The 8,776-nt window shown below is 38.5% G+C and overlaps 1 pseudogene; it reads left to right on the forward strand.

Annotated features, from left to right (window-relative positions):
* The first annotated feature begins 2,514 nt into the window (after positions 1-2,514).
* On the forward strand, positions 2,515-2,832 carry LOC143407749 (cytochrome c, somatic pseudogene; annotated as a pseudogene).
* The last annotated feature ends 5,944 nt before the right edge of the window (positions 2,833-8,776 follow it).

Genomic DNA, 8,776 nt, shown 5'->3' on the forward strand with positions numbered 1-8,776 from the left:
TTGGTATTTGCTCCTGGATGGGAGGGGCTGTGGGTTAGAACTGGAAATTCACAACAAAGAAAATAAAACCTGGTGGATTCCAGAGACTAGGGAGAAAAACAAAAGAAGTTGAGTACCCCAGTTTCAGGCACTCAGCACCTCAGTTACAGGAGAGGGACTCTCCCCTCAGAGCAGGTAAAGGTGAAAGAGAAAGGGTCACAGCTTTGTGCAGAAGGCTACCAGGAGCATCCAAATGCCTTAAATAAATAAGTGACATGGAGTCTACATTACAACTTAACTTTAGAGAAGCCACACACTGCACCTGCTAACCAACCCTCAGAGTGCCATGGCCAGGAGCCATCCTCAGAAGGTTCCTATTATTAGGACTAAACTGTTCTGGGGATCAGAAAACACAGCATAATCACATTTCAGAATTCCTCTGGACACCCTGCCACACTGAACGGGAAGGCAGCAGCCACACGAGACAGCTGTGGTTTGGAAGAGTGTCTCTGTCACAAATTCACTGAAAGGTACATTCTGTGGGAAGCACAGGCTGCAATGGTGTGGGAAGTAGAGGGCCCCGAAGTTCAGTGATCCTGCTTTCTGTGACATGAAGCAACATCAGTTCTGTATTGACTAGTGTGGGGGCCAGGTATGAAGAGACTACTAGGAACTGATTGGCAAATCTCCTAGTTCTTCCCACAACCCTCCTCCAGAATGGAACTTGATGGTTCAACTGCTCCCCCAACCCTTGGAGGAATTTTGGGTATTCACCACAGCGTGGATATGGGCCACATCCCTGGAGGCACAGTCTAAATCCTTCCAGAGAGAACACACCTCCAATATGGCCAAAAGTCCCTTAACCTGTTTAGTGACAAAGACAGGGAACAGCCTGCTTTTGCCACAACTCCTTTGGCAAGACTTGAGAGGAATTTCAACATACTGCTGCTAGTAACAACTACCCCAACCCCATACCTGGCAGATTGTAATCATATCCAGAGAGGAGTGTTTCCAAGCAACTTGGCTAGGGGAAATTTTTGACTCATAATTTTTAAAAATTTTGTTCTATTATTCTATTATTTCCTTTTATTTCTCATTTTTTCCCTACTGTTATTCTATATTTTAATTCTTTAAATGGGTTTTTTTCACTCTCCTTTCTTCTCTCTCAATCTCCCCCTGGCCCCAATTTTTATTTCTGGGTTGGGGAGTGAGTCCTAGGAATTGAACACAGGGCCTCAAGCATGCTAGGCAAGTGCTCTTCCTCAGAATCACAACCCAGCCCTCCATTTTTATTTATATTTATATTGTTTGTCCCTTCTTCATTATACTTTTTATTTTTTATTTGACCACTTTAACCCATTACTGTTGTTGTTGTTGTTGTTGTTTTGAGTATTATTCTCTCTTCCTCTCTCTTTTCCTGGTGCTTGGAATCAAATACAGGACCACACACACATTGGGCAGGTGCTGTGCCTCTGAGCTATACTCCCAGCACAGCTGAGAAGAATTCTGACCTACTTGAACCCTGACAGATGCTTCTAAGACATTTGCATAAAGAAAACAAGGGACATAAACTCCTAGCTGTTTCAGACCATTCACTATGATTGAAACAGCCAATATCAGATTCCCTTTCAAGTAACAGAATCAATTCTAATAGTGCCCATGGAAATCCCCTTCACCTGATAGGGGCTTCTACTCCCATTGTTGGGTTGACCTAGGGGGTGCACCCTATATACCCTCAGTCTATACCACACCAAACTAAATTACCAGAGGGACACCATTCTGTCAAGACCTACATAGAAAACAGATTGCTCACACTCTAATAAAGTACACATTGTGTCAAACCCTGCAAATCACAGTGAAAGAATAATCTCCACAGGGAGATTATATGACAAAGATCAATTGAAATTAAACTCAACACTACAGGAAACACTGATATCTCAAGAAACATCATAAGAGAAGGCTGCTTTTTTTTTTTTTTTTTTTTTTAGTTGTAGATGGACACATTACCTTTATTTTATTTATTTATTTTTATGTGGTTCTGAGGATCGAACCCAGTACCTCACACATGCTGGGCAAGCTCTCTACCACTGAGCTACAACCCCAACCTGAAGGATGCTTATTAAGAGGCTCTCACATAAAAGTGGAAGAGATATCTGCTCCAGCAGAGGCTCAAATTAGCATAGAAACACAGAAATGTTTTTTTAAAAGATGCTATCACACTTCCTAAGCTTCATAATTCCATTGTAACAAATCTCAAATATATTGAAGTGGATGAAATGACAGATACAGAATTCTAAATAATTATTTCTGAAATGATCAATGCCAAGAGAACACAGAAAACAATTGAATGTATTAAGGAAGTTAATGCAGGATGTGAATAAGAAATTCAGTGAAGAGAGATGTTTGAAAAAGAATCAAACAGAAACCTTGGAAATAAAAGCTTAATGAAACTGGTTTTTAAAAGTTTTGTTTTTTTTTTAAAAAATCCAGGATCAGGAACCTTCTTTGCACTAGTGATGAAAGAACGAATTAAAAATGGGTGATGCTGAGAAAGGCAAGAAGATTTTTGTTCAAAAGTGTGCCCAGTGCCACACCGTGGAAAAGGGAGGCAAGCACAAGACTGGGCCAAATCTCCATGGACTCTTTGGGTGGAAGACAGGTCAGGCTGCTGGATTCTCTCATACAGATGCCAACAAGGACAAAGGCATCACCTGGGGAGAGGATACACTGATGGAGTATTTGGAGAATCCCAAAAAGTACATCCCTGGAACAAAAATGATCTTCTCCGGCATTAAGAAGAAGGGAGAAAGGGCAGACCTAATAGCTTACCTCAAAAAAGCCACTAATGAGTAATAGCTACTGTCTTATTTATTACCAAACAGAAATGCCTCTTGGCTTTTTTATGTGCACCATAATTTAATTGATGTGATACACCAGAAATCAGATCATGAATGACTGACAAAATTATTTTTGTTGGACAATCCTGATTTAGGTAAAACTTACTTGTAGTTAAATTAATATTTTGGTTATATTCCCACTTTAGTAAATTCTATCACTGTTTCCCCTTTTTAAAGTTATGGTTGGACTTAATTAGTAATGTTCAGTATTTCATAAGAATGGTGAATGACATCTGAAAACTGGTTTTATATTTAGTTTTACAGAACTGATTATGTGAATATGTTTAAATATGGGGGAAATCCCTTCCATCTCTCAGAACCAAGCATGATTCACATTTGTTTCAATTTGTGTTCATTAGCCTATTAAAGGCAGTGGTTGAAGATAAGGAAGCAGTGTCGGTATTTTTGTTGACCATGCCAATTTAATTAGAATTCCCTGTATCTAAAATGCTGTTCTTTCCTTATGGAAAGGCATTTTAGTGTGGTTTATGTATGATATTAAATAAAGAATATTTAACACTTCTAAAAAAAAAGAAAAAGAAATCCAGTTGAAAGCTTCACTGATAGACCAGATTAGGCAGAGGAAATTATGAGGCTGATGAATTATCACTGACAGTGATAAAGAAAATTAGAAAGAATGAAACAGAAAAAAGATACATGGAATACCATTAAAAGACCGTACTTACAAATAATCAGACTATACGGGCTAAAAGTATAGAAAAATCTATTCAGTGAAACAATAGCATCAAATTTTGCAAATCTTGAAAGACAAGAACCTTCAGGCATTTAGAACCCCAAATAGACATGACAAGAAAAGAACCTCTTCACAAATATTATAGTTAAACTGCACAAAGTACATAACAAAGAAAGAATATTAAAAAGTTGCAAGAAGGGCCAAATCATATTTAAAGGCAATTCCATCAGAATAATAGCAGATTTCTCAACAGAAACTCTAAAGGCCAGGAAAGCATGCAATGATGAATTTCAAGCTCTGAAAGAAAATAATTGTCAATCTAGTTTACTATACCAACTAAAGTTATTCTTCAATATCAGAATTAAATAAAGACCTTCCATGATAAGCATAAAATAAGGAAATCCATGATCACTAGACAAACATTACAGAAGATGCTTAAGGGAATCCTAATCCTAGAAGAGGAAGTATAAGCACAATTATGAGAGCATGGAAGAGAATAAAATTCACTAGAGCAATAAATAAGAAAATGAGAATTGGGAAAAACAATAAGCCTAACAGAAAACCATCTAATTTCTAATATGAATAAGAATGCAGAAAAATGAACTTAAGATGATTCAAAATAACCCAAGAAAACTTGGAAAATGACAGGAACAAGAACATGCCTGTCAGTAATAACCCTGAATGAAAATGATCTTAATTCTCCAATTAAAATATGTAGAAAGATTAGGTGGATTAGAAAACCAGATACAACAATCTGCTGCCTGCAAGAAACTCATCTCAACAGCCAAGACACACGCCACTGAAAGAGAAAGGATGGAGAATGATATGCCAAGCAAATAGAATACAAAAGCAAGCATGAGTATTTATGTTCATATCTGACAACAGAGTTTAAATCAGTTAAAAGAGACAAAGAAAATCACTACATACTAATAAAGAAAAAAATATCAAGAAGTATAATGATTATAAATATATATGTACTCAAAATCAGGGAAACACTACTGAAAATAAAGGGAGAGAGGGGCCCCAATACAATAATAGTGGGAAATTTCAATATCACACATCTCAATAGATCACCCAGATCAAAAAAAAATTTTAAATTGGAGTTAAATTACATTATAGATCAAATGGACTTAATAAACATCTACAGAATACCACTTAAGAGTTGAAGAATACATATTCTTTTCCTCAGCAGATAAAATTTTTTTCAAAGTATTTCTTTTATTAGGCCACATAGCAAGTCTTAACAAATTCCCAAAAATGAAATAATTTCTTGCATCTTATCAGAGCATAATGGAATAAAACTAGAAATCAACAACATGCAAAATTACAGAAATTCATACAAATACATGGAGATTGAACAATACATTTTTAAACAAATGGTGAATCATTGAGGAAGTCATAAGACAAATTTTAAAATCCCTAGACTCAAAGGAAAATGAAGACACATTATGTGAGAACCTATGGGATACAGAAAAAGAATTATAAGAGGTAAGCTTAAACTGATAAATGCCAAAATTAAAAGAACAGAGATATCACAAATAAATAATCTAATAACACATCTCTAGGTATTAGAAAAACAAGAATTAACAAAACTCAACATCAGTGGAAGGAAAGAAATAACTAAAGACAGGGCAAAAATAAATAAAATAAATACTAAAAGAACAGTACAAAGGATTGAGAGACCAAGACTTGATTCTTTTAAAAGATAAACAAAATTGAAAAGCTCTGTTATAGATTGGACCTGGAACATCCCCAAGAGGCTCTTTGTTGAAGGTTTGGTCCCCATCTAGTGGCACTATTTGGAGGCAATAGAAACTTTAGGACATGGGACCTAGCTGGAGGAAGGAGATCACATCACTGAGGGTGTGTCCTTAAAGAGTGCATCTCTCTCTCTCTCTCTCTCTCTCTCTCTCTCTCTCTCTCTCTCTCTCTGCTTCCAGTTGCCAGGAGGTGAGTGGTTTTTCTCCCCAGGCTCTCTCTACCATGATATTCTGCCTTACTGCAGGCCCAGAAACAACAACGCCAAGTGACCATGAACTGAAATCTTTAAAAACTGTGAGTCAAAATAAACCTTCCTTTGAAATTGTTTTTCTCAGATATATTTCAATCTTAGTAAGATTGAAAGCTTACTAACATAGAAAATTGGTATCAGAAGTGGAGTTGTTGCTATGACTATACCTGATCATATGTATCAGAATTCTTTGCTACTAGTCTGCAGAAGGAGCTTAGAATTGTTTGCAGAATCACGCTGGAAAAAAAATCTGGAAATGCAGTAAGCAGAACTTACTGGGATGATTCTGGTGGGAGCTCAGAAACCCAGAATGCTGATATGAATGTGAATAGTAAAAGCTGTGCTCATAATGTTTCCTATGAAAATGAAGACTCTGTTGGAAATTGGACCAGAAGCTATTCATTTTATATTCTTTTTTTTTTTTAAGAGAGAATGAGAGAGGGGGAGAGAGAGAGAGAATTTTAATATTTATTTTTTAGTTATTGGTGGACACAGCATCTTTGTTTTTTTGTATGTGGTGCTGAGGATCGAACCCGGGCCGCACGCATGCCAGGTGAGCGCGCTACCGCTTGAGCCACATCCCCAGCCCTCATTTTATATTCTTATTGCAAAGAACTTGTCCACATTTTTTCCATGCCTTGAGACTTTGCATGAGGGCTAATTTTAAAGGTGATGGACCAGATAATCTGATAGAGGAAATGCAAGGTAGCACAGCATCTAGGTTATGGCAGGGGTATTGTTGGCCGCTTTTAACCAGATTTACAGTTTTGCAGATTTGAAAAATTCACAATTTTGCCAGAAAAGGAGCATGTTTAAAGTTGCTGCCAAAGAGAGTATGCTTACTGAAGAGATTAAGATTAGCGCTATTAAAAAGAAGCCAACTATTTTGCACTAGGGCAATAAGAAAGAAGCCTTGAGGACATCTCAGGAATCAGTGAGATCTACCCTCTCCCAAACTTAAAATTATAAAAGTGTAAACCTTTCACTTGAGAAGAAAGCCCCTGACACCCTGTTGCACTGGATGACATAAAATGTCATTTCTCCAGGATTTGTTTCATCATGTTCCATCATTGATATCCTCAGAGGCTGTTGCAGCTGTGATCCAAATGGGCCTACCCACTGATGAATAGCATCATCCATAGGATGCTGGTTTCACAGGCATGCAAAATATAATAATTGTGAGATCATGAAGGCTTCCACTTAAATTTCAAAAGAATGTCTGGAAGGCCTAGGAATGTGTGACAAGGTCAAAATCCATACAGGAAGCCCCTAAAGGATAATGCATGAAGCTGAGAGTGAAGTCACAGCTACAATGGAGACCCCAGTAACTTAGACATGCCAGGACTATAGTCTATCTCCAAGGAAAGTCACAAGAATTGATTAAAGCCAGCCCAAGAGAGTGTCCTTGTGCACTGTAGACAATAACAAGACTACAGCATCAGGGCTGCCCAATCCCTTTGGGGGTCCTCATCCTGCCATCACATGCCTCAAATGCTGGACATGAGGCTCTTGGATTTAATGTTTTCTCTACTGGGTTTTGGTCTTGCTTTAGTCCAATCCTTCCTTAGTATTCACCTATTCCTCCCTTTTTGAATTGTAATATATCCCCTGTGCCATGGAATGTTAAATATAACTTGCAAGTATATAACTTGCTTTTTATTTTTACAGAGACTCGTAGTTCAGAGTTCTCCTTGCTACTCAGAGGACATTTGTATTTTGACTTTTGAGCTATGCTGAAACTGTTAAGGCTATGGAGACTCTTGGAGATGGACTGAAAGCATTTTGCATTATGAGATGGTCATAACTTTTGGGGGTCAGGAGCATATTATACTTTGTATCTGGAATGTCCCCCAAAGGCTCATGTGTTGAAGCTTGATTTCCAGCTCGTGGCACTACTGGGAGGTAGTGGTGGTGGAAATTTTAGGAGGTGGGGCCTAGCGGGAGGAAGTCGGTCACTGAAGACATGTCTTTGAAAGGTATTCCTTATTGTCTTTCGCTCTCTCCCCTGTAAGGGTCCGGCGAAGGTCAGAGGAAGAGACCACTAAGAGACTAACTTTATGCAATATGCAAGAGGAGTTTATTGGATCCGATTCAGCGCGCTGAGTCCCCAGGCCGGCTCGCATGAAAAGGAAGAGCAGCCCAGGGCCCAGATCTGAGGTTAAGCTGAGCTTAAGTACGCCTTTTGGGGGGGGGGGGGCTTTGCATACATCAGAACAAATCAACAGGAGATGCGGGAAAATTGAACAACAACTCTGAGTCATGATTAGCACATTTACTGGCGGGAACAGATTGGACGGGGGTGATTGGTTACTTTTAAGTGGGGGGGGGGGAATATTTAAACTGATTGGTTCTGGGCCCGAGGTGCCTACATGCCTATGTGCCGGGCTACTCAAAGTCCCAAGTTATCAGACCACCAGAGGAGTCAGTGAGAATGTTTACTGGGGCAGTTCCAGTATTGTCCTAACAGCTACAGAAATCAAAGGCTCCAGGGTAGCCGAGGAATTTAGCAATAATAAACATAACAATGGTCTCTTACTTTACAACCCAAGCCTTGCAGTTTAGAAACTTCACAATGTCTGATCTTTTACACTTTTACTCAGGCTCTGGGCTTAGAATCAGCTTAAAAATTTCACCTTTACACCCCCACCCTCCATTTCCAGCTGCCATGAGATGAGCAGCTTTCTTCCCCCATGCCCTCTCCTCTACACCATGATGCTTTGCCTCACTGCAAACCCAGAAACAAAGGAGTCAAATGATCAGGGACTGAAACCTCTGAAAATGTTAGGCAAAGTAAACCTTTCCTCTTTTAAAATTGTTTTTTCAGGAATTTACTCTCTCTGCTCCCAGCTGCCATGAGGTGAGCAGCTTTCCTTCCCCATGCTCTCTCCACCGTGATGTTCTGTCTCACTAAAGGCCCAGAAACACTGAATCCAAGTGATCTTGGACTGATAATTCTGAAATTGTGAGCCAAAATAAACCTTTCCTTCTTTTAAATTTATTTCTCAGGTATTTCATGGCAATGGCAGAAAGTTGACTAACACAAACCCTTAGTTAAACTAACTAAAGAAAGAGAGTAAAGGCCCAAATAAATAAAACTAGAAATTTAAAAAAGGATATTACAATTGAGGCCCCTGAAATTCATAGGGTCATTAGGGAACATTTTGAAAAACTTTATTCCAATTAATTAGAAAATCT

This window comes from Callospermophilus lateralis, chromosome 10 (assembly GCF_048772815.1).
Source record: "Callospermophilus lateralis isolate mCalLat2 chromosome 10, mCalLat2.hap1, whole genome shotgun sequence".
In the NCBI taxonomy this organism is placed as follows: domain Eukaryota; kingdom Metazoa; phylum Chordata; class Mammalia; order Rodentia; family Sciuridae; genus Callospermophilus; species Callospermophilus lateralis.